Raw genomic sequence first — 22735 nt, 5'->3', positions numbered from 1 at the left:
CCAGCATCCAAGTATTTTTTACATTTACAAGTAATACAAAGTACAGACAGCCAGTTAATGCATATTTACTATGCTATGCTCTAAAAAAAAATGGGCTTCGTGCAGCACTTCTGTGGGGACATTTCGATGTGATGCTCAGCGAGTCGGAGTCCTGCCTTATGCTTTTTTCTATTTTTTTTTTAATCAGGATGCATTTAAATCAAAGTGTTTAGAAGTTTTCTAAGAAAACAAGTGGTGTGGTATTCATATGTTATAACGGCGCATCTGTGGGACAGCCAATAACATTCCTAGAAGAAAGGATTAGTTACGTGGCGCGCACAGCCTCTCCGCATCACGACCGTTCTCTGTGGCACAGTCACGTGACCATACATCATGCTACAATTCTCCCTAAAGATAATTCTAAATGCCTTGACATGTAGTATGAAGGGAATGCCTATGCTGCCTCAGTCTGTACACCTTCACAGCTGAAATCCATGGACCAATATCATTTGCCTTTCAAATGTGGATGCCACGTGTGTTGCGTAACAATGCAGGCTACAGGAAAAGGTTTCTTATCAGCAGTGAACCTATAAGTGCCCATACACTGGCAGATGGCCACCAGATTCGACCGTCTGATGGTCTGATCGGAGAGGGGTCTATTACTGCCAGCAGGGCCGGATTTAGCATAAGGCACTGTAGGCTTGTGCCTACAGGCGCCTTCTGTAGGAGAGGTGGCTACCCTATCCAATTGTCCCCTACCTTTTTGGGGGGCTACTTAATACTGGGGTGGCGGCACATCTGGCTCCCTATACATGGGGGGGAAGGTACATCTTCTACCTAGGGTTACAAAATACTGGGAAAAATCTGGCTACCTAGTCAGGGGAGGTGGGATAACTACTTAATATTGGGTGTGGCCTGAGTTGAGGGGCAGAGCTTAGGACGCCAAAACACCTGTGCCTACAGGCTCCTGAGCGGTAAATCCGGCTCTGACTGCCAGAATGAAATCAATTGGAAATATGTGGAGCAACCACTGCCTGCCGGGCCTCCCAGCTCTCCCTATCTTAGGGTATTGTTTCAAGCTGTGCGCCTCATGTCCTGCATTTTTCTTTATGACCATTTGGGGCACCTGTACCACATGACACTGACGCATGTACTCATCTCACATACAAGGCTTAAATGACAAATGAAGTGAGAGGGATATGGAAGCTGCCATATTTATTTCCTTCTAAGCAATACCAGTTGCCTGGTGTAACGATCGGTGTAACACAGAGAGGGTGTGATTATTGGTGATCTGCAGTATCACCAAAAATGCAGATATATACCTGATTATTGATGATCTGCAGTATCACCGATAATTAGATATATTACTAACCTCTGGACACCTGAGTGATATGAGTGTTTGGTGCAACAGTAATACTTTGAGGACAATATCTGGAGGACAGGTACACAGGCAGTAAGGAATACTGCACTAGAGAACAAGAACCTAACAGTAGCCTGAGGATCTCCCGCAGGAAGGAGTCAGGCTGGGAGAAGGAAGGACCAGAGCGTGAGTGACACCAATAGGAGGATGTCACTGACTGGTCTGTGAACTCTCTCTTAACTGGTGAGATAGTTCTCAAGGTCGGACAAGCCAGGTCGGCAACACACGGACAGACAAAGTACAAAGACAGGAGGCTGATTCGGTAATCCTAAGGCAAGCAGGGTTTGGCAACAGAGTATCAGATATGCGAAGTACCGAATCAGTGAACAGAAGAGTGGTCAGGAAAGCAGAAAGTCATAACAGATAATAATGCCTAGTCTTGGGTGTGAGCTCCGTGATCATCAACACCCCGGAACTAGTCTGACATATAACAGAATAACACAAGTCCCTAATCTTGGGTGTGAGGTCCGTGATCATCAACACCCTGGAACTAGTCTGAAGTATAACAGAATGGTAACACAAGTCCCTAATCTTGGGTGTGAGGTCCGTGATCATCAACACCCCGGAACAAGTCTGACATATAACAGAATGATAACACAAGTCCCTAATCTCGGGTGTGAGGTCCGTGATCATCAACACCCTGGAACTAGTCTGAAGTATAACAGAATGGTTATACACAGATTCTGACAAAAGGTCTGAGTGCTTCCACGTAGTGATCGCAACGGCAGACAACCAGTAAATGACCAGCACCCGGTATATATAGTACAGCGCTCTCCAGCGCCTCCCCTAAGTGCTGGACCAATGGGAACTGGTAGATTCGTCAGCTGACCGGCTTGGTCAGCTGACTCCCTTCTGGCTGTCATAAAAGTTCTGCCTCTCAGCGCGCGCGCGCCCTTCTGAACCTGTGTGGACTACCAGTCCCAGCCACACCAGACATGTGTTGTGTACCACCCGCCGCGCTGGACGCGGAACCAGCCGCACCGCTATCAGGGCATGCGGCGGTTTCTCCGCGTTTAGCCATACTGGCAGATGTAGGCCTACGTGTGCAAACCGCCGCGCTGGATGCGGAATCAGCCACCTTGTTCTGAGCACACGCGGCGGCTTTTCCGCGTTTTCTCACACCTGGCTATCCTGCTGATCCTCTGCCTCTAATAAGTTTAGCAATAGACCCTGAACAAGCATGCAGCAAATCAGATGTTTCTGACATTATTGTCAGATCTGACAAGATTAGCTGCAGGTTTGTTACTGCTGTTATTCCGACACTACTGCGGCCAAATAGATCATCAGGGCTGCCAGGAAACTGGTATTGTTTAGAAGGAAATAAATATGGCAGCCTCCATATTCTTCTCAAATTTCACTGGGAAAATGTAAACTGCAGCCATTCTTGCGCTGTTTATGGTAGGGTTCTCAAACTTCTCACAGTTGGCCACTGGGTGACTGGGATTAATATTCAGGAAAGTGGGTGAAGCCTACAACAGCCAATCAAAATTCACCTATTGATTTTTTCATTAAATTACTTCCATTCTTGCACTGTTAATGGCAGAGGCCTCAAACCTGGAACAGTCGGTCATTAGGTGAATGGGGTTCAAATTCAGAAAAGGGGGGCAGAGCCACAAACAGCCAATCAGAGCGGTTTCATTTTAATATGAAAATGTAAATGATTGATGCCAAGGACCCCAAAGCTCACAAACTTGGTCATTGAGTGACTGTGTGTCAAGGTTAGAAAAAGTGGACGGAGCCAACGACCAACAAATACATACCCGGGCAATGCCGGGTCAACAGTTAGTGTAGCCCTTTCAGAGTGTGATGTGGCAATTTATTGCCACGTGTAATGTAACATTTGCTTGATAGGCTAAATTCCACCTTGCTATTTATAGGTTTAGAACTAACACTGCGCATAGGAGGCCTAAAGCGATCATTTGGTCGCATGTACTTGCGGTTGCTAGGCGACCATAGACACAGAGCAGGGAACCTTCTAGAAGCAGCACAGGCAGAGCGCGAGAGGCAGCGCAGGCAGAGTGGTGCGAGGCACAGGCAGAGGAAACTGGTTATAACCAGTTCTCCTCATGGAGCGCAGTCAGTCAGGCAGCGGTGAGCGAAGGGAGTGGCAGCCCGCAGAGCAGCAGCAGCAGCTGCCACCCCATTAGGCAGAGAGGGGGCCCGGCGGCAGCTAACCGGACACACAGCAAAGGAGAGAGAGATTAGCCAGAAGTGACAGAGACCAAGCGACAGCTGGGAAAAGCTAAAAAGAAGCCAGGCCAGATCCAAGCAGAGAGACACTATTGAGCCAGATGAGTGTGAGCATTGCGACTTCATTAAGGGCCTGTTTCCACTGCACGCAGATTGGATGCAGAATGGATGCAGAAAAACTGACTCCAATGAATGCCTATGGGAAAATCTGCATCAGAAAAATCGCATTTAGTGGAAACAGGCCCATAGGCATTCATTGGAGTCAGTTTTTCTGCATCCAATCTGCGTGTAGTGGAAACAGGCCCTTAGCCATAGACTGTAATCAGAGTAGTAGTCATCAAAAAGACCAAAAGAGCCAGAATTCAGTGGTGATGGTCTGAGGAAAGTGACAGTTAACCACATTTTTATTATATTTGGTATTAAGCAAGCCTGAAAATGTATTTTAAGTTACAAAATGTACCAAAAGCTACTATATACCACTGATGAATGTTTGATTATTGAAACCAAAAAAGGAAGAAAGCAGCTCTTCAAGCACCACACTAGACCAAAATATAGAAATGTATCAAAGAGTCATCTTTATTGAACATCATCAGAATCATAAAAACATTTAAAAACAAGACCATAATTCTGGGGTCCCCAAAATATACATGAGTAGTCCACTAGTACTGATAATGATAGGCAATTAGTAGCGCTACAGTACTAAGTGTAATAGCTCTCCTAAGTGCCAAGAATAAACACAAAATAATATAAACACAATTACAAAATCCTCTGTGTTCCAAACTAGGAATAAATATAGACGTTATACAGAACAACGAGGTGTACACATCATGATACCAAATGGTATAGTGCAAAGTGACAACGTGCAATAAATGATATACGGAGTAAACAACTCAATGTAAACACAGCAAATGAATAGACAAGAGATGCAATGTTGGACAAAATCGCAGTTGAATAGCAAGGTGTGCAAAAGGAGAGGAACAATGATGGAGGAGGAACAGAGTACTCACATGAAGATGACACTTAGGAGAGATGGGGAACCCCAGGTGTATGGAACGCCTTAGTGCACCTCGCGGGAAAACCGCCCGCTTCTGAGGAGGCTCAGAAGCGGGCGGTTTTCCCGCGAGGTGCACTAAGGCGTTCCATACGCCTGGGGTTCCCCATCTCTCCTAAGTGTCATCTTCATGTGAGTACTCTGTTCCTCCTCCATCATTGTTCCTCTCCTTTTGCACACCTTGCTATTCAACTGCGATTTTGTCCAACATTGCATCTCTTGTCTATTCATTTGCTGTGTTTACATTGAGTTGTTTACTCCGTATATCATTTATTGCACGTTGTCACTTTGCACTATACCATTTGGTATCATGATGTGTACACCTCGTTGTTCTGTATAACGTCTATATTTATTCCTAGTTTGGAACACAGAGGATTTTGTAATTGTGTTTATATTATTTTGTGTTTATTCTTGGCACTTAGGAGAGCTATTACACTTAGTACTGTAGCGCTACTAATTGCCTATCATTATCAGTACTAGTGGACTACTCATGTATATTTTGGGGACCCCAGAATTATGGTCTTGTTTTTAAATGTTTTTATGATTCTGATGATGTTCAATAAAGATGACTCTTTGATACATTTCTATATTTTGGTCTAGTGTGGTGCTTGAAGAGCTGCTTTCTTCCTTTTTTGGTTTCAATGTGTATATTGAGCTCATAGCACGCTTAGACCTTATTATTACTATCACTTTATTAGTGGTGCTTGTTCCGCTTTTTTTGCAACGAATGTTTGATTATATCAAGTTTCATCAATGCTAAAACATTGGGAAGAAGTTTAGGAAAATGTTCCATAATTCCTGGGGGGCTAATCATTTTGGCCTCAACTATATACCTAGGGGTAAGTGTGTGTTTAGGTTATATTTAGTAAGGAGCACAACTTGACCAGAGGATGAAGGGGAATGGACGAAGTTAGAGTGTATGCTTGTCTGAAAAAGTGAGTTTTGAGGGAGCGTTTAAAGATGCCAAAGGTTGTAGAGAGACGGATGTGTTTTGGAAGTGGGTTCCAGTGGAGGAGTGAAGCACGTGGAAAATCTTGTATACGTGAATGTGTGGAGGTAATTCTAGAGGAGGACAGAAGAAGGTCCTGTGCAGATTTGAGATTGCGGTTCCACAAAGTAGTATATTACAATAGTCCAGACGAGATATTATAAGAGCCTGCACTGTTTCTGCTACTGAAAATCTGAAAAAGGAATGAATTTGAAATGTTTATCCCATTCAGTGGCCAGAGGGTCACATCACGGCGTTCCCCTTTAATGAGTGACAGGTGAAAGCAAATCCAGCTCTGAGCGAATCGCATAATCTGCTGTTTATGCGTTTTGGATAAATCTCCCTAGTTCATGTCCTCATAAATACAACAAGCTGGAAGATGTGGCGATAACACATATATTTCTTTTATCTATAGACAGAGACGCTGATTCCTACTGCGGTTTGCTGGAGCGGCCTTTAAATATTTCCAGAAATGATCATGTTTACAAATCATTCTCATCTGTTACTGCAGGGATGATCCGACAGCCCTCGCAGGAAGAGCTGCTCCCTCTGCTGGAGGACCTCTGTGGCTGTGCTCATTATTTGTCTTAAGATTTAAAGTGGATCTGAACTCAGAACATCCTCTCTGTCCTAAAAGATACTCAACAGCATAACGGTTAAACAAAACACATTTCTTTGTTACAGCTGATACAAATCCTAAAATATATCTGAACTTTTTCTACTTCCTGAATCATGGAAGCAGACATATTGTTAACAGCCTGTGCTTTCAAATGAGCTTATCTGCCGTGGTAGTCATGTGACACAGGTGGGAGAGGTGAAATTACAATCACCATTTGACACAAATGAGGAGGAATTAAGCTTAACTCTCTAAATACATACTTGGTGCAATTCTCTATGTTTTCCTTATGTCCTGTGCAAGAGTTCAGGTTCACTATAAAGGGACACTTAAGGCAAAGTAAAAAAGCCAGTTTCACTTACCTGGGGCTTCTAACGGCCCCCTGCAGTCGCCCTGTGCCTGCGCCGGTACTCTGGGTCCTCTGGTCCCCCACCGCAGCTCATTTTCAATGGGTGGAAGACTGCTCTCTGCTGCTGCATGAGGCTTTGGAAGTCTTCGGGAGCTCGGATACTCCTGAAGACGGATCGCTCTAACCTGCGCATGTGCGAGCGCGCTCTCTCTCTCGCACTTGCACAGTACAGAGCCTTCTATCTTCAGGAGTATTCGGGCTCCCGAAGACTTCTGAAGCCTCCCGTAGCAGGAGATTTGAATGTGGGAAAACGAGCTGGAAAGACCGTCAGAGGAGCGGGAAGGCTCTATAGGACCCAGAGCCATCCCCATTCTTAGGTAAGTATCTTTTTTTTTTCTTTTTATTTTAACTTCAGACTCCCTTTAAAGGGCACCTGAAGCAGGTGGTATACAGACAGAGGTTGCCATATTTATTTCCTTTTAAGCAATACCGGTTGCCTGGCAGTCCTGGTGATCTTCGGCCTCCAATACTTTTAGCTATAGCCTCTGAACAAGCATGTTTCTCAGAGGTTTCTGACAAAAATCTGACTATTAGCTGCATGCTTGTTTCGGGTGAGTGATTCAGACACTACTGCAGCCAAAGAGATCAGCAGGACAGCCAGGCAAGAGGCAACTGGTATTGTTTAAAAAAAAAAAAGGAGAGGGGTTTAAGGGCTGGGGCCCACTAGAAATCGTAAAGTGCAATTGCTCAATCGCTCCAAAAATGCTGCAAGACCCGCAATTGTAATTTGGGGTAAACGCTCCTGTGGGTCCCAACTCTAACTCAAAAATATGCATGTAGGCCATATAGGCTTTGTAAAGGTACATTCTTTGGTGCACTAAAGTCAAATTAGTTGTTGAAATTTATTTTTTTCATGGTACTTACATATTACCCCGTCTGGAAAGTTTGGCAGCTGTTTGTTAAAGTTCTGTTTGCCCCCCCCCCCCCCCCGTGGAAGATCAGAGCTGGAAGTCCTGGCCTTCCGTTGCATCGCGTCCCGAGTCGGTGTGATTCTCTGTTCCCAAGGTATGGGGTGTTGAAGGAGGGGTGTCCCCTGAACTTGGCTGTCTTGCAGTGCAATTACAGAAGTGCAGGACGAACACGACATGATGATAAGCCGCACACCCGGGAGGCCTTCTTCTTCCTTCGCAGCATAAATCTGTGTCTTCACAACTTATGTCAAGTGTCATGTTATGTCTTATGTCAATGAGTCTCATTACAGATGAAGGAGCAGCGCAGCTATGCACCCTTGTCTCCTTTCTGTCTTAAGGTGGCCACACACGATACAATAAAATGATCCGATTTTACAGCAATTCGATAAAAACGATCGGATCTCCCGGAAACATCGAAAGCTTTTTTTTCATTTGACTGAAAAATCCGATCGGATTTCCCGTTTTCTTCGATTTTTATCGATCCGGAATACCAGATATTTTTCTTCAAACTTTCTAAAGATTGTATGTTGTGTGTTAGATTGTCAATTTATTAATATACACACCCTAGCAATTTTGTCAGAGTTTACATTCATTTTATCATAATTGGGGGAAAATTGAACATAGGTGTGTGGTACATGGGTCATGTTTTTGAAATGTTACAATCAGTCAGAAAAATTGATTGCAATTCTTAAATTGAACAGATATTTAAAAAATGGTATGGTGTGTGGCCACCTTTACTGGCATGGGCAGGAGACTCAATTCCAACGTGCTCTCTGCAGCAAAGTGCAGGGGACACCCATTCTCCAAATCCCCCCCTCCCCCCCCCCCCCCCCCCCACTTGGGAATGGGGCATCGCATTGACTCGGGACCCAGTGCAAAGGAAAGACTTCAGCTTTCCAAAAATGGTTAGATCTGGCCAGGGGATCAGACAGAACTTTAACAAAAAGCTGCCAAACTTTCCAGATGGGATAATAGGCAAGTACCCAAAAAAACTTTCATCCTTGCAATCATGTAGTCATGGCAAACATTTAAAGTGATACTCCACTTTTGTTAACAATTTATGCAAACATATCGGTGGTGCATATGTCTTTGCCTTTAATTTTACTCTTTTGCTCAAATATCACGTCTTAAAAAGGAACTGTAGTGAAAATAATGTAATGAATAAAATCGCGTTGTTTTTTCCAATATTCATGTATACATTATACAATCAGTGTTTTCCCATTGTAAAATATCTCCTCTCCCTGATTTATATTCTGAAATTGATCACATGCGGAGACATCTTTAGTCCTCTCAGGTGCAGCTCTGCGGAATGTTTGGTTACTGTGAGTTCTGAAGCCAGTAGAAATAATACTCGGTCTCCCAGAATGCATGGGGGGAGAATTCTGCATAGCTAATCAGAGGACGATGCCAGCATACAGCGCCACTCGGTGGTGGAAGAGGAGACCAGATGCAGCGTCTGGATGAGGTAAATATCACAATGCTTCCTGCGCTACTCTGCCTCTGGGGGCTGGCTGGGAGAGGTAGGATGAGCCCTGTGGCACGGCTGTGGCACCTCTGCGCTGAGTTCTCTCACATGAGAGAACTTGTGCGTGACACCCAAAAGGTTGAGTTAATATACAGTGCGGAACTTCCTTAACCACTTCAGCCCTCAGGTTTGTTGTCACCTTATAGACGCAAAGCATTTCCGCACTCCTCCCATTCATTCCCCAATAACCTTATCATTACTCATCACACCTAAATGATCTATGTCTTGTTTTTTGCCATAAATTAGGCTTTTTGTGAGGGATTTTTTTTTTACTGCGGTATTCTCAATGCATTTTAAAGGAAAGAAAATAGAAAAAAAAAAGATAAAAATACACTATTTCTCCATTTCCATCCACTATAGTTTTAAAATAAACAATGCTACCATAGATAAAACCCACACATTATTATTTGCCCATTTGTCCTGGTTATCCCAACATTTAAATTATTTTCTTAGCGCAATGTATGAGGATAATATATCTGACAATATATTTTTTCTGTATTGTGATTTTCATTTTCTTATTGTACCATAGCAATACTTGTAAGCCCTTATTTGCAAAAGTAACAGTAATGCCTCATGGCATACATATCTAAAAAGCTGAGTCATTACGGTAACAATTTATGTATTCTATGTAAATTCTGTCACTTTGTTTTCATTTTACAAGCTTTTTATTTTGGTACAGAATATATGAAAATAAAAAATACAGTTTGTCACTAAAAAGAATTTACAAGACATAGGCCTCAACCCTTTAAACACCCTAAAATCTATTCTACAACCTATCACGGTTAAAATAATACCACATATCTCTCAGTTGACTACTAGTTGGGCGCAGTTGATAACTAGTTGAGCGCAGTTGATAACTAGTTGGGCGTCTATTAGGCCATCAACTCTGAAGTGTGCTTGTGGCTTTCCAATTTTTCCCACAAAGTATTTTAGCACTATACTTTGCATAACCCCCGAATAGTCTGGACAGAAAAAAAAAAAGCCCCATGTCACCATTTTGGAAAGTTAAAAACCAGGGCTATTCAAAAAGAGGTGTTTTGTAAGCTAATGACTCGGTTTACATTTGCTGAAACTTTCCCAAGTTTGATCATAACCTTAAAAATGACATTTTTTTTTCATGATGGATTAAGTTTGTCTCTAGCTAATTTTTATGTGACAGGGATCCAAGCTATAAGACACATCAAAATGTAGGCTGCTGTTACAAGCCGCTGTAACATGAGCCTGTAACTTCCCACTGTGAAAGCAGCCTTAGGGCGTGATAGGGAAATGAAGGGGAGGACCAAGGTAGTGCACTGGGGAGAAGAAGCAGCCCCAGAATGCTTTGCAGTATCTGTTATGCGTCCTGCCGGCCTCCTTAGGAGCTTGGGAATACAGAGCCTTGCTGTCCAGCAAACATCAAAGTAAGAGAGATTTTTAACTTCAGTATTGCCTTTTTGGCTTCCTTCTAAACTGTTTAACACAGGAGAATAGAAGTTTAAATTAGCTTTTGCAGCTTGACAGTAAAGGGGCATACAGACATGCGACTAAAGTCGTTGGTAACGAACGACTAACGATCGTTTATAACGACGATCGTTACAAAATAACCGCTAACGATCATTAAGGGTAACGATCAGCGACTGAAGTCGTTGCAAACTGGAAATCCGTCCTGGCGGATTTTTTGTAACGACGATCGTTAGCAAAAGTACGTGTGTATGCTGATCGTTACAAAAACGATCGTTCGTTAAGTACCGTACATGCGCAGACAGAGAGAGAGAGACAGAGACATGTATATAGATATATGTATATAGATATATATATATGTATATATAGATGTAGATAGATGTATAGAGATATATAGATATATGTTGACATAGATAGAGATATATCTATCTATATCTCTCTCTCCCTGTGTATATATATATATATATATATATATATATATATATATATATCTGTACGCAACTTCCTCTTTCCTACTGGCCATTAACAATGACGTTCGTTCCGGGTTCATTGATCTGAATAACGTTTAGCATACTAGATGCGCTGCATCATACGTTCGTCACTTCCGCATCGTTCGTTCGGAAACGATCTGATCGTTTCCCACTTTCAACACCTCTTTACTAACGACCTTTTCATTTCTCTCCTTAATTGATCGTTCGTCGTTGCTTACGAACGATCGTTATCGCATGTCTGTACGTAGCTTTACTCTTTAAGCAACATTGTCCCCCAAATAACATACTTATGCAGCATGTGTATCCAGAAATAACATAATCATGCCTGCCACAGGTTTCCTCCAAATAAAATAATCGAGCAGTATGTGTCCCCAGTAACATAATTAGGCTACAGGTATCCCCTAATAATATTATTAGGCAGTGTGTGTTTACCAAACAACATCAGCAGATGTTGCTCCAATAACATAAGTTTGCAGCATGTGCCCCCAGTAATAATAATCATAGTGTTGGTAAGGTTATTTTTTTGTCTCCAGTTGTGGAATTGAATCTTTACTGTAAAAACTCTGAAAATGTGGACAAGCCTTGCATTAATATTGGTTCCAGCGGATACAATAGATCGTGTGTGTGGAAAATATCAGGTGATTTTCTAAAGGAACAAAGTATGAAGGGTGGAATACTGAAAATTTCTAAAAATAAACAGAATGCTGATCTGAGGATTTAGCTGACTGCATCCTGGAAGGAATTTTTCCCTGTTAAAACCGCCTGGTAATGCTTTGTAAGAGGTTTTGTTTGTGCCTTCCCTGGGGTCAGGGGGGCTTTCTGTGCCCGAGACGAGGAAGGAGGGTTGTGTTTGACTTTGGACACATTTTTTTTTTTCTTTTTCAGACAATTCTAACCTCACTCAGTTTCTGTTGTTTTATCCTAATAGCTTCTGCTTCACCCCCCCTTCTGACCCTCCATACCTCAGCCGTCGCTTGCCTGTGTGTTTTACATGCAGAAAGGAAAGCTGGAGGCTGGGTGCACACATAGCAGAAACGTTAGTGTTGCGGGAAACGCTGTGTTTTTGCTGCTAATCCAAGTCTATAGGTCGCAGGAAAAAACGCATATAAAAACGCATAGGCGTTTTCTATGCATTTTCAAACCTGCGTTTTTAAAAACGCTGGTTTTGTTGCATATTATGCAGGAAAGCTGCCAAAACGCACATAATGAAAATTAATGGGAATGCAATGGTATACGTTTTTCACATGTTTTCCATGCATTTTTATATGTGTTTTTCCCCCAAAATAATTTTTCTGCTGTATTTTCGCTTCCTGTTGTCTTCCAAGTGATTGCATAAATGTAAATACAAAAACGCATGGAAAACACATGCAAAACACATAAAAAACGCAGTAAAAACGCAAAAAAAAAGCACACACTATTGACATAAAACGCAGCCTTCCACGCTATGTCATGTGAACCCAGCCACTGCTGATTTTTATTCTTTATAGTTTTATATTGTGTTTTTAGATGCAAAGTATTTGATTTGCTAGGGCCTTCTTGTAAATAGATTGCCACATAACACCAATCCTCTGCTCACTCCATTCAAATCCCTACACGACCTGACCCCGCAGATACCTGAAGAATTTGTTGCAACTGCGTTACACCTCCCACCACCAAGGAAGGACTCAATGTGTTGTATTAGCAATGTACCTGCCCTGACAGTGCTCTGCAGACCAGGCATCTGTGGTCAGGTGGACCCTTGACTCAACGCTGTGTGCCAGAGTTGACACCACTTGCCTTTCAACATCACGGTACAGTTTGGGTATCGCCTTTTTAGAAAAATAATTGTGGCCTGGTATCAATGTGCAGTCACAGATGCAGTGAAAGGTATGCACTGACTGGTATATAAAACAGTTGACGTCACACAGATGCAGTGAAAGGTATGCAGTGACTGCTGGTATAACAATGTGCAGTGACACATGTGCAGTGAAAAGGTATGCAGTGACTGCTGGTAGAACAATCTGCAGTCACACAGGTGCAGTAAAAAGGTATGCAGTGACTGCTGCTATAACAATGTGCAGTCACACAGGTGCAGTGAAAAGGTATGCAGTGACTGCTGGTATAATACAATATGCAGTCACAGATGCAGTGAAAGGTATGCAGTGACTGGCATTACAATACAATGTGCAGCTGTCACACAGGTGCAGTTAACAGGTATGCAGTGACTGGTATATAAAACTATGTGCTGTCACACAGGTGCAGTGAAAGGTATACAGTGACTGGTATTTCAATACAATGTGCAGCTGTTACACACACAGGTGCAGTGAAAAGGTAGGCACTGAATGTGCTGGGCCTGGCACAGTATAGCAATTAGCAAGGACCAGCTGTGACAGACAGGGCTGTATATGCAGTGTCAGTGTGGCGCGCGCACACACACACACACACACACACACACACACACACACACACACACACACACACACACACACACACACACACACACACACACACACACACACACACACACACACACACACACACACACACACACACACACACACACACACACACACACACACACACACACACACACACACACACACCTCAAAAACAATAGCTCTCAAAAGAGCTGTTTTGGTGGTGCTTTTCAGCAACAAATATCAGCAAGGAGCAAGCTAACAGACCTCTTAACTATCGCTTTCCCTATCTCTCCAATGTGTCTCCCTTCTCTCACTGATACAGCAGCACACAGAGTGAGAACATGGCCGACGCTGCTGCCTTTTCTAAGGGGGGGAGGGGGTCTCCAGGAGGGAGTGCAAAAGATTGGCTGCCATGTGTCTGCTGACTGTGATGTAGAGGGTGAAAGTTTAGCCCAATGATGTAGTATAAAGTTCACGTTCGACCGCGAACGCGAACTTGCGATGTTCGCGAAAACAAGTTCACCGGCGAACCGTTCGGGCCATTTCTACAGAATGATCAAACTCCTAATGGGTTGCAAAAGACCAATGGGTATCCTCCCTCCTCATGGAGGAATCTTATTGGTTCACTGAGGACGAATGAAAATCCTCTAGCCACCTCCCCCTATCCACAGAACAACATGGCTGAGGGCACAGAGGCGAGCACCACAGACACGGTAATGCCATCATTACCATTTGCGGGAGACCGTCTGCAAAGTGGCAGATTAGTCATCCAAAAGTGGGAAATTCCTTTAAAAGGCTGTAATCTAGAAAAAAAGCTGAAGGTTATAAAAGGAAGGAAAAAGTCTAAATTGTGCTGGAGCAACTTTGTCTGTTTTCCTCCGCGTATAATCGCGTCTCCTCCTGTGCCATGCCTTCACTTATTCTACTTCCATTTCACACTTTTATTATGTAACCATTTGAGGACCGCAGTGTTAAACCCCCCTAAAGACCAGGCCATTTTTCAACAAATGGGTCACTGCAGCTTTAGGGCCTCGTTGCAAGGCCGCACAACTCAGCACACAAGTGATTCCCCCCCCCCCTTTCTCCCCACCAACAGAGCTTTCTGTTGGTGGGGTCTGATCACCCCAGCTTTGTTTATTTATTTTTTATAAATAGTTATTTTATTAATAAATTTACCTATTCTTTTAATAATTATTTCCCCAGCCCTCCCTCCCCCCGCCAGCCAATCAGCGTGATCGGCTGTGATAGACTTCAGCCTATCACAGTGGATCGCTTTTGTGCCACCAGAGGGGACAGCCGAGTGACACAGATGTCCCCTGTACAGCACTGCCTTAGATCACAGCGCTGTACTGAGTAAATAGACGGCGAAACAGTTTACGAGCAGCGATTGCCACTGGGAGACTGAAGGCGGAGCGAGGCTCCTCCATCAGAGTGGGGATGCGCGCGCGATCCCCTGCAAACTCCGCCCCAAGGACCTTTTATCAATCGGCGTGGAGCAGTCTTAAATTAGTTAAAGCAGCTAAGTGCACACTTCTGGGTGAATAAAGGACAGCGGCATCGATTATTATTAAAGTTTAGATGAAAGAACACAAGTAATTGTTTAAAGAGGAACTGTAGTGAAAATATCATAATTAATAAAATTTCTTATGTTTTACAATATTAATTTATAAATTATTTAGTCAGTGTTTGCCCATTGTAAAATCTTTCCTCACCCTGATTTACATCATCAAATTTACAACAGGAGATTACATATTTAAGGCTGCCAGGTGCATCACTGCGGAATGATTGTTCACTCTGGGTTCTTAAAGGGGAACTGAAGAGAGAGGTATATGGAGGCTGCCATGTTTATTTCCTTTTAAGCAATACCAGTTGCCTGGCAGCCCTGCTGATCCTCTGCCTCTAATACTATTAGCCATAGCCCCTGAACAAGCATGCAGCAGATCAGGTGTTTCAGACTTTAAAGAGAAACTCCAACCTAGAATTGAACTTTATCCCAATCAGTAGCTGATACCCCCTATTACATGAGAAATATAATGATTTTCACAAACAGACCATCAGGGGGTGCAGTATGACTGATTTTGTGCTTAAAGAGGAACTCCAGTGAAAATAATTTAATAAAAAAAAGTGCTTCATTTTTACAATAATTATGTATAAATGATTTAGTCAGTGTTTGCTCATTGTAAAATCTTTCCTCTCCCAGATTCACATTCTGACATGTATTACATGGTGACATTGTTACTGTGGGCAAGTTATGTAGCTGTTTCTAGCTGCTCTGGCTGTTACAGACAGCTTTAAACAGCCATTTCCTGTCTGTGAACATTGTTACATTGTGGCAGTTTGCCCAGAGTACCGCGGTATTCAGAGCCTCTTGTGGGAGGGGTTTCAGCACAAAATTAGTCACACAGCGCCCCGATGGTCTGTTTGTGAAAATCATTCTATTTCTCATGTAAAAGGGAGTATCAGCTACTGATTGGGATAAAGTTCAATTCTAGGTTGGAGTTTCTCTTTAAACCCCTCCCACAAGAAGCTCTGAGTACCGCAGTACTCTGGGCAAATTGCCACAATGTAACAATGTTCACAGACAGGAATTAGCTGTCTCTAACAGCCAAAACAGCTAGGAGCAGCTACATAACCTGCCCACAGTAACAATGTCACCATGTAATACATGTCAGAATTTGAATCTGGGAGAGGAAAGATTTTACAATGAGCAAACACTGATTAAATCATTTATACATAATTATTGTAAAAATGAAGCACTTTTTTACATTATTTTCACTGGAGTTTCTCTTTAACCCCCCTGGCGGTATGAAAAATTCCGCCAGGGGGCAGCGCAGCAGTTTTTTTTTTTTTTTTTTTAAATCATGTAGCGAGCCCAGGGCTCGCTACATGATAGCAGCCGCTCAGCGGCATCCCCCCACCCGCTTCGATCAGGAAATCCCGTTTAAAGGAGTACTATCGATTGAAACGACTTTTTTTTAATACTCTATATTAGTGTACACATTACCACTAGTGCTAGGGGCACTTTATTTATTCACCCAGGTCTCACTCTCACTATCCCTGCTTAAAAATTCATTTCTCACACAGCTCATAGTAGTTTGGGTCACCCTGAGCTGCTTGGTTACTCTGTCACACAGCTCACAAATATATTTCACTGTGTCACTCACAGCATGCAGCAGACATGAGGAGAAATAGGCTGATCTGAGGTGGTAACAGGTAACTAAATGAGCTGGAATATTGCTGGAATATAACTAGCTATTGTGTTTACACTGCTTGAGGTGATACACTCCAGGCTGCATCCACTTTACAAGCTGCTGAGAGGGGCAGATCACTGTTTACAATTAGCATTATTAGTATCTTTATCAGTCAAGAGAAGCAAAGATAATAAACACACATTGCTAGAATCTTTAACCCCTTACCATCATATCAACAAGATTATTTCAGTAAGGTGATAATTAAACTATAAACTGAGGAGTTGATAGCATCTCCCCTGTGCAGAGACATGGTCTAGCCCTCTGGGAGCCTTCAGTATTAGATACATTTTCTATCCAACACTGACGCCAAAACTGATGGAGGATTTTACAGCTGAGAGGAACAGCTGTGTGAGGAATCAAATTGCTCCTAGTACTTGCCCTAATGTGTGCTACAACATACAGCATTTAAAAATAAATGCATACATCGATAGTATTCCTTTAAAGAACGGGATTTCCTGGAGGGCTTCCCCGTCGCCATGGCGACGGGGCGGGATGACGTCAGCGACGTCGGGACGTCATTGGGAGTCCCGATCCACCCCTCGGCGCTGCCTGGCACTGATTGGCCAGGCAGCGCACGGGGTCTGGGGGGGGCCCACGTGCCGCAACGGATAGCGGCGATCAGGCGCGGGCCGGCGGCGATCAGTGTGCTGGCGCAGCTAGCAAAGTGCTAGCTGCGGCCGGCAAAAAAAAAATTAGGTAAATCGGCCCAACAGGGCCTGAGCGCCACCCTCCGGCGGCTTACCCCGTGTCACCGCTAAGGAGGTTAAAGTCAGATCTGACAAGACTAGCTGCATGCTTGTTTCTGGTGTTATTCAGACACTACTGCAGAGAAATAGACCAGCAGGGCTGCCAGGCAACTGGTATTGATTAAAAGGAAATAAATATGGCAGCCTCCGTATACCTCTTATTTCAGTTCCCCTTTAAGCCAGTAGATGTCAGTAGGTACAACACCTAGTATCCCAAAATCCTCTAGGGAAGAATTACGCACAGCTAAACAGCCTAGGCTAAGCATCACTGGGAGGGCAGGGCTACATACAAATATGCAGGCGGAGAAAAAGATGAGAAATGCTGGCACTGCTGTAAACGGTTTGTTTATTCATAACACATATACAGCAAGTATGGAAAATTGGATCACATGGCCTTGAGATCCAGAGCTGCCAGCAGAGTGGGAGTTACTCCTTCTGCACAGGGCTTCACCTGACCACACCCACTTCCTCACTCAGCACAGAGCATCTCCTGACCACACCCACCTCCTCACTTTGCAAAAAGCTTCACCTGACCCCACCCCACCTCCTCCCTCTGCAAAGAGCATCACCTGACCACACCCACCTCCTCCCTTTGCACAGAGCATCACCTGACCACACCCAACTATTCACTCTGCACAGAGCATAACCTAACCCTGCCTATGTCATCACTCTAGCGGAATGGAGGTAGCCAATGATGTATCTGCCTGCACTGTGCCTGTGATCACCACGAGGACAACTGACTGATGTGACGTATCTATAGGGGCGCAGGTATGGCTCGTGCTATGGGCGCCATGCCTAAACCTCCTCCTTGTGCTTCCCACATCCCCAATACCAGACCTTACATCAGTGGCAATAAGGAGACTTAACGGAAGAGTGTCCAGCATTGCTCAGTGACCACCCCCTCCCCATCACTCCTTATTGCCACTGATAGGTGTTAGGGATGCCAGCGCCGCTGCACCTGGATGAGGTAGACACTCACTACTTCCTAGGGAAGCAACTTCAGTGTTTGCCATAGGTATAGTTTTATCCAGGTTGCATAGGTGGTGCATTGCAGTGCAGTAAGCTGCGTTACAAAGCGGGCATTACACCACACTGTAACGCACCACTAAGAATAGGGCCTAAAGGAGGTAGAGAATCAGCAGGACAGCCAGGCAATCTGCATTGTTAAGAGAACCCGAGGAGAACACCAAAATCAGATAAAAATCAAATACTTACTTAACATATACCTGAGACAAAAGTAATCGCAAGTTTTATACTTACCTGGGCTTCAGGTTCCCCGTTGGATGGCCCGGTACTCTGTCTGAGTAACGCTTCGCAACGCAGGTGCAGAACACCCCCCGGCCACAGGAATGCCACAGGGGAACACACGGCCGGGCCGCGCATGCTTGATGAAGCGCAACTTGGCCAGAGTACCGGGCCGTCCAGCGGGGGACAGAAGCAGCCCGGGGAGACCACAAGGGGCCAAGCAGTAGGCCTGAACGATTTCTGTCTGAAATTGCGATTTCGATTCTCGATTTCCTTCAAATCAAGCTTCGTTCCCCCTCTCTGCCTGTTTGTTCCCCCTTGGTCCCCCTGTCTCTCTTTGTGCCCCCTTTGCCTCTTTATGCCTCCTCTGAGTCTTTCTCTTTTCCCCTCTGTGTCTCTGTGCTTGCTGTTTCTCTCTGTGTCTCCTGTGTCTGTCTCTGTGCCCACTCTGTGTCTTTGTGCCTCCTCTGTCCCCCAAGCTGCATCAGTTCTGGACATAGCTTGAAGCATAAGTCCAGCGGTCCCCATCTATCCACTTCGCCTCCTGCAGGCTTTAATGCACGGAATACTTCCTGTATGTCATGTGACATACAGGAACCCGGAGTTTTGCCAAGCACAAGAGCCGGCAATAGAGGACGGACAAGTATGGCCAAAGCTGCGGGCCGCACGCGCCGGGACTTTGGGGAAGTTTGACGCCACTACTTCAAACTTCCCCATGTGGAAATGACGTGATCACGATAATTGCCACTTTGACGATTCCAAAATTGTGATCTTGGTGATCGCGATTTCGGTTTAAATTCGATTTATCTTTCAGGCCTACCAAGCAGCCTCAAGGGGACTGGAGGAAGCTCCAGGTAAGTATAAAACCTGAGACTTCTTTTGTCTCAGGTACACTTTAAAACAGGACAAATATGGCAACCTTCATATCCCATTCACTTCAGGGCCCTTTCACACTAAATTTACCACAGCCCAATGTTAGTCTATGAGAGAGTCACACATGCGCAGAAGCATATTTTAGAAATACGCTTCTACGCACGTCATCGATTGCCGAACAGGAAGTGAGCATCACTTCCTGCTTGGCCGAAGGCTGCGTGCTAACGCAGTAATCCCCGAAGGCCTGCAGCGTGAAGCCGGCCTCAGGTGTAGTTTTTTGTTTTGTTTTAAATCTTTTTCTTGTGGCAAGATAGAAAAACAGCCTATTACAAGATCACATCTTTACAGCCCCTTTCACGGCCGGATTTATATTTTTTGTGCCCCTAGGCCAAGTACCGGTATGTTGGGACTCCCCTTCCATGTGCAGCAGCGCCCCTCCCATTCCATGTACAGCCCCCCTGTCTTTGTGTAACATCCATGTACTGCAGCCGCTCTCTTTCATGTACAACTCCATTGGGCATCAACTTCTATTTTCAAGTAATTAATCAACTAGAGGGCCTGGCGGCACGGTATGTCAACTCAATCCAAAAACGTATACAAAAACATATGCCACAAGGGGAAGGATGTCTCTAATTGATCAATGGAAATGCAACAAAGTACCTTTAAAACATTTGTCCCCCAGTGACTACAATACCAAAATTGCCCATCACAAATATAGACCAATTATCAAAAAATCTGTTTATTTATAAACTTTTTTTTTATATATAAAAATATTAAGCCTTATAACAACACTTACAGTGGAGGAAATAATTATTTGACCCCTCACTGATTTTGTAAGTTTGTCCAATGACAAAGAAATGAAAAGTCTCAGAACAGTATCATTTCAATGTTAGGTTTATTTTAACAGTGGCATATAGCACATCAAAAGGAAAATCGAAAAAATAACCTTAAATAAAAGATAGCAACTGATTTGCATTTCATTGAGTGAAATACGTTTTTGAACCCTCTAACAATAAAAGACTTAATACTTAGTGGAAAAACCCTTGTTTGCAAGCACAGAGGTCAAACGTTTCTTGTAATTGATGACCAAGTTTGCACACATTTTAGGAGGAATGTTGGTCCACTCCTCTTTGCAGATCATCTCTAAATCCCTAAGGTTTCGAGGCTGTCTCTGTGCAACTCTGAGCTTGAGCTCCCTCCATAGGTTTTCTATTGGATTAAGGTCCGGAGACTGACTAGGCCACTCCATGACCTTAATGTGCTTCTTCTTGAGCCACTCCTTTGTTGCCTTTGCTGTATGTTTTGGGTCATTGTCGTGCTGGAACACCCATCCACGACCCATTTTCAGTTTCCTGGCAGAGGGAAGGAGGTTGTCGTTCAGGATTTCACGATACATGGCTCCGTCCATTTTCCCGTTAATGTGATTAAGTTGTCCTGTGCCCTTAGCAGAAAAACACCCCCAAAGCAAAATGTTTCCACCCCCATGCTTGACGGTGGGGACGGTGTTTTGGGGGTCATAGGCAGCATTTTTCTTCCTCCAAACACAGCGAGAAGAGTTAATGCCAAAGAGCTCTATTTTGGTCTCATCAGACCACAGCACCTTCTCCCAGTCACTCACAGAATCATTCAGGTGTTCATTGGCAAACTTCAGACGGGCCTGCACATGTGCCTTCTTGAGCAGGGGGACCTTGCGAACCCAGCAGGATTTTAATCCATTGGTGTAATGTGTTTCCAATGGTTATCTTGGTGACTGTGGTCCCTGCTAATTTGAGGTAATTCACTAACTCCTCCCGTGTAGTTCTAGGATGCTTTTTCACCTTTCTCAGAACCATTGACACCCCACGAGGTGAGATCTTGCGTGGAGCCCCAGAGCGAGGTCGATTGATGGTCATTTTGTGCTCCTTCCATTTTCGAACAATCGCACCAACAGTTGTCACCTTCTCTCCCAGCTTCTTGCTAATGGTTTTGTAGCCCATTCCAGCCTTGTGCAGGTCTACAATTTTGTCTCTTTGGTCTTTCCCATGTTGGAGAGTTTGGAGTCTGCTTGATTGATTGATTGATTGATTGATTGATTCTGTGGACAGGTGTCTTTTATACAGGTGACTAGTTAAGACAGGTGTCCTTAATGAGGGTGACTAATTGAGTAGAAGTGTCTAACCACTCTGTGGGAGCCAGAACTCTTAATGGTTGGTAGGGGTTCAAAAACTTATTTCACTCAATAAAATGCAAATCAGTTGCTATCTTTTATTTAAGGTTATTTTTTTCGATTTTCCTTTTGATGTGCTATCTGCCACTGTTAAAATAAACCTACCATTGAAATTATACTGTTCTGAGACTTTTCATTTCTTTGTCATTGGACAAACTTACAAAATCAGTGAGGGGTCAAATAATTATTTCCTCCACAGTTCCACTGTATGTATTCCCCACAAAACATATCAAGGTTGATGGGTCTTGTGGGGAATACATGTGTGTTGTTATAAGGCTTACTATTTTTATATATAAAAAAAAAAAGTTTTTAAATAAACAGATTTTTTGCTAATTGGTCTATATTTGTGATGGGCAATTTTGGTATTGTAGTCACTGGGGGACAAATGTCTCAAAGGTACTTTGAGGCATTTCTATCCTTCTATTTTCATGTGTTGCCAGGGCCGGCCTTAGGGTTTACAGCGCCCTGAGCGTAACCAGATTTTGGTGCCCCCCCATTCATCCTCTTCGCACGCACACTGTACACACACACGCACGCACGCACGCACGCACGCACGCACGCACTCACACACACACACTGCTTTGAGCAGTGATTGCATTTGTGTTTTTAAGAATAAATACATTGTATTTATTCTGTTCCGGACTAAAGAGTTCACTTCCTGAGTGATGTCAGGAAGTTAAAAACCGGAAAAGCGTTTACAAAAACGGTTACCAAAACCACCCAACTCACAGAAACTGCACAACTCACAGAAGGGGAATAAAAGCGTCAAAAAACACCCAACGCAAACGCATTATAGGCAGACCCCCCCCCCCTTGTGTATATAGGCTACTAGTCTTGTATATGTAGGCAGATCCCCCCTTAGTGTATATAGGCTTAGGTTGCAGAACCCCTCAGTGTATTTAGGCAGCAGATCCCCCCCCCCCCGACCATCTCCCCAACCACCCCCCCACCCTTAGTGTATCTAGCAGCATGCATAATAATCATATTCCCCTTTA

Source organism: Hyperolius riggenbachi, chromosome 11, assembly GCF_040937935.1.
Source record: "Hyperolius riggenbachi isolate aHypRig1 chromosome 11, aHypRig1.pri, whole genome shotgun sequence".
NCBI lineage: Eukaryota > Metazoa > Chordata > Amphibia > Anura > Hyperoliidae > Hyperolius > Hyperolius riggenbachi.
Note: the sequence above shows the minus strand (reverse complement) of the source record.